Genomic DNA, 9,018 nt, shown 5'->3' with positions numbered 1-9,018 from the left:
TCAGAGAGGGCCTGGACATGGGGGGTTTTAGGACGTTGCAGAGCACGAAATGACGCTCTGAGCCCTGCGTAAACAACTCATCCAGACGCTTTTCGCTATGAACTCTTAACGCTTGCCATTTTGCTGATATACCCTTCCTTTTCATGTAAATACGTTTTCTCAAAGTGCAATTAAACCTGCTTGTATATATTTTACCAGCTTCGAAGATTCAATCCTTCATCAACCCGGAGTCTCTGCACGCTACCAAGTGAAGGCGGGGTCGACTTAGCCCCAGCGTCACGACAACTGGTGGTAGCGGTTGGATCTGAATCTACAAGCCTCAACATCTGGTGATCGGAGCTGGCATCTGAAGCAACAAGCAGGAGCAACAATCGGCCAACAAGAGAGCAGCTCTGAACATCGATCGCATGTGTGGGTGAGTGCTTGGCTTTTTTTCTGATGTGGACCAGGTTCTAGAACAGGGTTAGACTTTAGAACTGGTAAAGAGTGTTGAAACGCCTTTAGGTTTGGTAGTTTGCGCAGTTGTTTTGGAAGTAGCCGACACTCGGAGCGATCATGGACCTACAAAAGCAGCAGAAACCGGAACTGTTGCTATTGCGTGAGGAATTGAGAAGTGATAAAAGTCGTTTGGCACAAAAAACCTTGATTTTAAAGGCAATTACTGATTTTGGAACCGATGATGCGGAGCTCAGTGAAGCATGGAACCTCATCGGACAAAAAAAGGAGGAGCAACTCAGACAGCAGAAAGAGCGGGAAAAAGAGGAGAAGAGGCGTGAGCGTGAACTTGAGAGGGAAAAAGAGGAAAAGAGACGTGAAATTGATAGAGAAGCAAAAAGGCTGGAGCAAGAAATTGAGCTACGGAAATTCGAACTAGAGTTGAGCAAGAGGTGGGGCAATTGTCCTCAGCTAGCGGTACCTCTTCTCAACAAGGAGGCAGATTTCAAGATGGCAAAGTACATGCAGCCATATGTGATATTAGGGGATATCGGTCTGTATCTGGTTAACTTTGAGCGAACCTGCGAAAAACTGTCCTTCCAGCGAGACACTTGGTCTCAGAGATTATTGACGGTTCTGCCCTGCGAGGCAGCGGAGGTTGTCGCGCGGCTAAGCAAGGAGGACGCGGACAACTACGAGAAGGTCAAGGCTTGCCTTCTGAGAAAGTATAGGCTTAGCGCCGAGGCGTTCAGACAACGTTTTCGGAACGCTACTAAGTCTAGGGACGAGAGTTATCCTGAATTGCTGTACAATTTAAAAGTCAATTTGGGCGAGTGGCTAAAGAGCACAGATTCCTACAGTGATAGGCACGCTGTAGTCGAGCGAATTCTTTTGGAGCAGCTCTATAAGTGCCTCCCAGAAAAAGAAAGAAATCGGTTACAGGACCGAGGCGACATTAAGTCGGCAACTGAAGCTGCTGAACTCATTAAGGAGTATGCTTCGCGCCGACAATTCAGCAACCCAGCAGTGGATAGGCCCCGTAATCCCAAGTTGAGTGTGAATAATCGTCAGTAAAGGCACTTTGCTAGAGTTGCAAACGAAGAAAGGAAGGTTTCTTCAGGCAAACTTCCTAGAAAGGACGGCAGTGAGAAAAGTGGGGAAGTGACCAACGCGCAGAACACAAAGAATAAGCTTGAGGCTAGGAAGCCGCTCACATGCTTTAAGTGTAATGAGCAGGGTCACATTGCCGTAAACTGCCGGAAAGAAACGATTGCTTTCTCTATGTCAGTGACTGCAGTGAAAATATGCAGCTTTTGGAACCCTACCTGCATGACCTAGTAGTCAACGGGAAGCCTTACAAAGTACTGCGCGATTCGGCCGCAACGATGGATGTCCATCCGGCGTATGTGTCGCCTTCCGACTATACAGGACAGTGTGCATGGATCCGCCAGGTAGTTGAGGAACAGAGTGTGTGCTTGCCAATCGTGAACGTGGTCATCGAGGGCCCTTTCGGCGAGTTAACAACCGAGGCTGCCGTTTCAGGAAAGCTTCCTAAGTGCTATCCGTATTTGTTTTCCAACAAATCGGACATGCTACTGCGAAAGAGGCCATCCTTTTCGGAGACAGAGTTGTGCAAGCCTTAACACGTTCGAAGGCGCGAGAACTAGCTACACTGCTCATTCCAGAAAAATCCACAGCGGAGGAAACAGCAGTTAAAACAGTGGTCGATGCGGAAGATAGCGGGTCAGAAAACTTTGAGAGCGAGGCATCTCAGATAAGTCAACTTGAAAGTGAGCTTGATGAGACGCGAAATGAGGACATTCTTGAGAGCAACCTCTTGCCGCCAGTGTCTAGTAATCTCACGAGGCTTTTAAGTGGAACCCGAGAGGACTTAGCTATGGAGCAAGCCAGTGATCTCAAAATACAGGAGATAAGGGAGCGCCACCGCGCCACTGAGACAGCAAAAAATATTTCTTTCGAGATGAGAATGGGAGTGCTGTATCGCTTATTCAAGGATAAGCGCGGAGTAGAGCGGGACCAATTAGTCGTTGCCCAGAAGTACCGCGAAGACTTACTGCGACTTTCCCATGGCAGCTCGTGGTCATGCCACCTTGGAATAAGGAAAACAAAGTAGAGGCTGTTGCAAGAATACTATTGGCCTGGATGTTTTAAGGACACGGAAAATTTTGTACGGTCATGCGACACGTGCCAGCGGGTTGGAAAGGCGCAAGATAAGTGGAAAGCTCCGATGGTGTTAGTACCAATCATTACCGAGCCGTTTCACCGATTAGTAAGAGATGTAGTTGGGCCACTTCCTGTGACAGAGTCAGGGTACCGTTATATCCCCACTATGTTATGCCCAGCCACAAAGTTTCCAGAAGCTGTTCCGCTGTGCGAGATAACGTCCGAGAGTGTAGTGGATTTGCTGCTGTCAGTGTTTGCACGAGTTGGATTCCCTTCCGAGGTCCAAAGTGATCAGGGTAGCGTTTTCACAAGTGTCCTCACCACCTCATTTCTCGAGCAATGCGGCATTAAGGTAGTGCATAGCTAGATCCACCATCCGCGGAGCAACAGCGTAGAAAGATGGCATTCTGTTCTCAAACGCGTCCTGAGAGGACTGTGCTATGAAAACAAGCGCGAATGGGATACCTGCCTGGCAAGGGCGACCGTGGACTACTTAGGTCACAATGTAGGTCAATGTTTCAGGAAACCCAGCGAGATTAAAATTTCTGCGGTAGCAGACTACCCGCGGCCGAGCACGCACACGAAAATTCGGCATCCCTGGGGCTGACGGGATACTACAATCGCTGCATCCCTAACTATTCAGCTTTGGCTAGCCCTCTGACCAACGCTCTCCGCAAAACAGAACCGACAAATGTAGTCTGGGACGAACAAAAGGAAGCCTCCTTCGTAAACCTGAAGGCTGTGCTGATTAGCCGTCCGGTATTGCGAGCTCCAGACAATGACCGAGAATTCACGGTCCAGTGTAATTCAAGTGATCGAAGGCTAGGTGCTGTTCTTTGCCAGAGAGATGACGACGGTAATGAGCACCCCGTGCTCTACCTGAGCAGAAAACTGAGTTCTAGAGAGAGGGCTTTTTGCGCGTCAGAGAAAGAGTGCGCTTGCATTGTATGGGCCATTCAAAAATTGCAGTGCTATCTTGGAGGAGCCAAAATCACCGTAGAGACGGACCATTGTCCGCTGGCTTGGCTGCAAACTGCGACATCGAAGAACAGTCGCCTTCTGGGGTGGAGCTTGATTTTACAGCAGTACAATTTTGAAATAAGATACAAAAAGGGGAAGTTCAAATGCGGACGTGCTTAGCCGCTGTTTCTAAGCGGTCCGAGGTACTCCTCAACAAGTATCCAGATTGATACTCAGGCTCTTTTTTTTCGTGCGCTTGAATATATGTGACTATGTAAAGCAGCATGTTTGGTTTTCTAGGCATACGTGGGTTCTAAGCATCTTGAGTGTGGGCTTTTCTCGGACAACGAAGGCTGTTTTCTTTTCAGCTGGTCTCTTTAGACAGTAGCCGAGTGCTTGCTTAGACATGTGGTTGAGTTTCAGAGACAGCTCAAGCAATTTGGCCTACGACAATCAAGACAACGCGACTAGCAACAGCGAGCTTCAAGCGTTCATGTGCAGGCCATTGAGTCGTCTCTTCATGCAGCAGTTGTGACTGCTGCCCTCCGTGACTCTTCTGGCGGGGGAGGAGGCTGTTATGACCGTGCATCGTCCGCACTTGCGCGCTCTATTGTTCGCCTGTGGGCATAGATATGTGCTGTGGATATGTGCTGTTGGTGCAAGGGCGCTAAGTGAGCCTGTTTCCATGAATCCTTTTGTGTAAGCCTGTTTTGCTTTGTCGAGACCCTGCAAATGCCAAATTGGCCCTGTCAAGGGAACGTCTAGAAAAATACAAAAAAATGTCGCCCTGTGGGAAATAGCCGGAAGTGCTTTCGTTCAATTGTTCACCCTTCCCGTCGAGAAGCGCTATGGTCACGTAAGGAATGCCTATTGTACAAAGGAGGCGACGTCCGCTGACGTACAGGACAAGAAAGGAGCATGACGCATACGGTCATTAGAGGAATTCCCGGGAATGCAGGAAAGATTTGCAATTGCCGGAAAGGGACAATGCTGGGAGCAGTATGTGGCGCGCACGTCCACTTGGGTTTCTGAGAAGGATATCCACTTGCCGGAACCACCTTATCGGATCTTTGCTGAAGAATAGAAATGTACCTCCTCGCCGTTCCCAAGCTCTACCCGTTAACAAGTGACCACGCCCAACGAAACAATACCGGACCAGTCAGTGCATCAGACCATCAGTCCAGTGATGTGTTCGATTGGATGCCGATATCTGAGGAGCGTGGCCTGGAACTGGTTGGTCAGCATCTTCAGAGAGGGGCTGGACATAGAGGGTTTTAGGACGTTGCAGAGCACGAAATGACGCTCTGAGCCCTGGGTAAACGGCTCATCCAGACGCTTCTCGCTATGAACTCTTAACGCTTGTCGTTTTGCTGATATACCCTTCGTTTTCATATAAATACGCTTTCTCAAAGTGCCATAAAACCTGCTTGTATATATTTTACCAACTTCGAAGATTCAATCCTTCATCAACCCGGAGTCTCTGCACGCTACCAAGTGAAGGCCGGGTCGACTTAGCCCCAGCGTCACGACATTTCAGAGAACACGACAAAGGCGTCGAAATAAAATTTCCCATTTGAGGCAGGCAAGAACCGTGTCCATCATGCGCTGAACATAGGCCGAAAGGCTGTACTTTAAACTCGTATAGTCTATATCGGGTGATGAGTGGGGTGCATCAATTTGCCCGTACCCGCTCGTCAAGTCAATTAGAGAAGTACTGGGCGCGACGATGCCTGTCGAGCGAATCATCGATACAGTGCAGCTGTAGACGTCTTTTTAGTGGTGTCGTTCAACTTTCGATAATCAACACAGAAGCGTAGGGCCTCATTCTTTTTCTTTGCCAGCATGACAGGGGACGAACACAGGCTGTTGGACGGTTGTATCACGCCATCACAAAGCATCTCCTAAACCTTTGTCTGAATCGCTTCACGCTCCGCCTATGAGATACGTTTCGGCTGCTGGCAGATAGGGAGGGCGTCATCGGGAGTAATAATTGGTGCCTCACAAGAGGCGTTTGCCGTACTTTCGATGAAGACGCGAAACAAGCGCTGTACACTAGTAAAAGGGCGCGTATGTCACGCTTCTGTGTTTCCGAGTGACCCTGACTAATGTCAAGACGGTCACGGAGTGGGTGGACAATGCTAACAGCCTCAAACGAAAATATTCAGAAACATTCACTAAGGAGTCGACGAATGCGATGGCAGTAGCACGAAAAAGATTCCGGGGGTCGGTGGTGAAGTTAATCGCCCGGAGCTCAGACCGGCCGTCGCGGAGGGTGAGGAGGCTGCGCGCTGCTGAGCAAATGAGACTGGTGGCCTTCCGCCAGCGCAGGCTCGTCATGCAGTTCGCCGCAGGTAGCAGTCACAAAAACAATGGCACGTGCCGGAATCGACTCGCTCTCGGCTCAAATTTGCAGGGAGGTGCTGCGTTGGCCATTATCGGTGCGTGTATCAGCAGCTTTCTCGGTCGAAAATATCACTGTACGCTTTCGGAGGTTGATGATAGCTCCGTATTCCGAGAGGAAATTAACAATAAGGATACAGTCACGGGAGCAGACAGGTACAACGATGCAGCTGGAAACGAATCTGGAGCTGCGAATTTGAACTTTTGCCGTCCACAGGCCACTCGGAGTTACAAGTCCACCAGCGGTGCGAGTCTTTACTATTTTAAGAAGCGCCATTACCTTCCCGCTTAAAATCGAACATCAGCGCCAGTGTCCACCTATGCGCTAACTGTATGGCAGTGGAGAACCACGGGTATGTCCAGCGAGAATCGATCGTCAGCGGTCGGAACTGTCTTCGGTACCGTAAAATCGCGGTGGCTCACATGTTTCGTTGTTGGAGGGTCTTCGTCACGTCTGCTTCAAGCGTTCAGTTTTCCCGATGGGGACTTAGCGACCGGCGCTGCGCCATCCAGGAAGATCTGGCCTGCGGTGATCGGCGTGGGGACGACGAGCGCGACTGCCGCTGGGAATTTGGCTGCTGGGCTAAGTTGCCCTCAATCTCATGGAGTCGCTCGCCTAATGCAGGGAGACGCATTTTAATGGGACATCCATGCAGTCCCAGCTGTCGATAGGGGAACTGGCGATATAGTTGTGAATAAAAACAATATTTATGTTAATGATATTGTTAATATTGATCATGACACCAAAAACATCATCTATGCTGATGATACCACACTCCTGTTTTCTTCTCATGATACCTCAGACTTAATAAGAATTGCTAATAAAGTACTAGTAAAACTACATGTATGGTCGATCAAAAACGGTCTCATAATAAATGCAACTAAAACAAAAGCCATATTATTCCAAGCTAAGAACAGAAATGCTACACTACCTGTAGACATCACACTTAATATGGATAAAATTGAACTAGTGAATTCAGTAAAAAGCTTAGGAATTTTTTTCGACCATGACATGTCATGGAACAGCCATTCATCATCACTTGTAAGTAAACTATCCCAGGTAGTTGGACTAATTTTTTCCCTTAGGTATCTTCCCCGTAATGTAAAATTGCTTATATATAAATCTCTTTTTATGAGTCACCTTAATTACGGCTGTCTTGTCTGGGGTACCACGTCTGCCACAAATGTAGGTCGGTTATTTGTCCTTCAGAAAAAATTTCTCCGCGCGATATGCAATATGAACTGGGATTTCCCAAGTGAACCTTTGTTCCAAGAGCTTAATATATTGAAAGCGCATAATTTATACAACTACATGTTAGTACGCGCATACATTGAAGAATGCAAGTTGAATAATTTTGCCATCCGTTTAACAGCCAATCTTAAACAAAATTTACTTCACTACCAAACGCGATGTCCGGAATACTGGTATGTAACACACACGCGAACTAATTATGGTAAGCAAATGGTTGCTCACACCCTGCCTGCTTTACTCAATGCACTAATCTCGGAAAATATTGATGTTTTACATGTTTCATTATCTACTCTACAGAATTATTTTTGCCACTAATATTGAGTGTGTATTTATATTGTCAACCATTGGGTTAGTCATTGTAAATCAGCACTATATATGTTCCTTGCCAATTGTACTTCTTTTGTGACTGAGTGAGATTGTTTTCATGCGGCTTTTTTTTTTAATACTAACCTATGTAGCTTTGCAGATTCACCTTTTTTTGTTTCTTTCTTCATGCTTGTGCTTTATTGTATTGAAAGCATTGCCATTCCGCACGGCTGATGCTGCCAACAAACGGGTTTTAGGACCTGCCAAGCTGTTCCCGCAGCTTTTTTCCTCGAACCTGTCCGTTCACAACTGTACTTTGCAAACGAAAAAAAAAGCACTTACTTACTTACTTACTTACTTACTTACTTACTTACTCACTCGCTCACTCACTCACTCACTCACTCACTCACTCACTCACTCACTCACTCACTCACTTACTTACTTACTTACTTACTTACTTACATACTTACTTACTTACTTACTTACCTACTTACTTACTTACTTACTTACTTACTAACTTACTTACTTACTTACTTACTTACTTACTTACTTACTTACTTACTTACTTACTTACTTACTTACTTACTTACTAGACGACCTGGTTTCTCCTCATGGAAGCACAAGCGCTGGTCATTTGGGGCGCGCCACAGGTCCGCCTTGCACTGGGGGGGTCGTCGGTTTTCAATGCGGGGCTCAGTTTGTGCGGAATACAGTGATCCTTGATCGGGCGGCTGTAATGGCGTCGTAATAGTTGCACGGCGTCGCAACATATCTGCATAAGTTGGACGATGGTACTCCGGGAAAAAAGGTGGCGGATCAGCAGGCAATACCAAAGGCATCAATGTTTGAAGATTTTCGCGGACAGTACTAGCTATAGAGCTAACCATCGGATAGGGAGCACGGAAAAGCATCTGGAGCTCTTCGCGTAAAACTGAGCGGATGATGGCGCGTAGTTTCTGGGTGGCCCCGAAGGCTGAAAGCGGCTCTGCAACCGAAGCAGCGAGTACCAGCCTGTCGTAGGTTGTAGACCGCTGCTGGGGCATCCGCTCCATTCTGACAGCTTCCGCAAGAAGCCCCACAACCGTGCTTGGAGAATTGCGCACGAGAACAGCGAACACCTGCTCTTTACCGCCCTGCATGAGGTGGCGCACCTTTTTGCCTTCGTGCATGGCGGGTCAGATCGTCGGAAGAGCCGTGTTTTGTCATCCACGTACATGGTTGCAGTGTCATTCGACATCTGCATGCGAGACTCTGAAACCCTTTCTGCGTGTTCTCACCGATCCGAGCTGATATAGGTCTCAAGGATGCGTCGGCAGAACTCGCGCCATGATTTAGGGCGGCTTCTTTATTGTCGTACCAAATGCGAGCGCCATCTCCCAGGCTGAAGAAGAGCTTTCTAGGATTGATGGCATTGTCCTACTGATTAAATGAGGCGACTCGTTCAACTGCACGAGCCATTGTTCGACGTATTCGGTCTGTCT

Source organism: Amblyomma maculatum, chromosome 11 (genome assembly GCF_055883805.1).
Source record: "Amblyomma maculatum isolate TAMU_Amacu chromosome 11, ASM5588380v1, whole genome shotgun sequence".
NCBI classification, from domain to species: Eukaryota; Metazoa; Arthropoda; class Arachnida; order Ixodida; family Ixodidae; genus Amblyomma; species Amblyomma maculatum.
Note: the sequence above shows the minus strand (reverse complement) of the source record.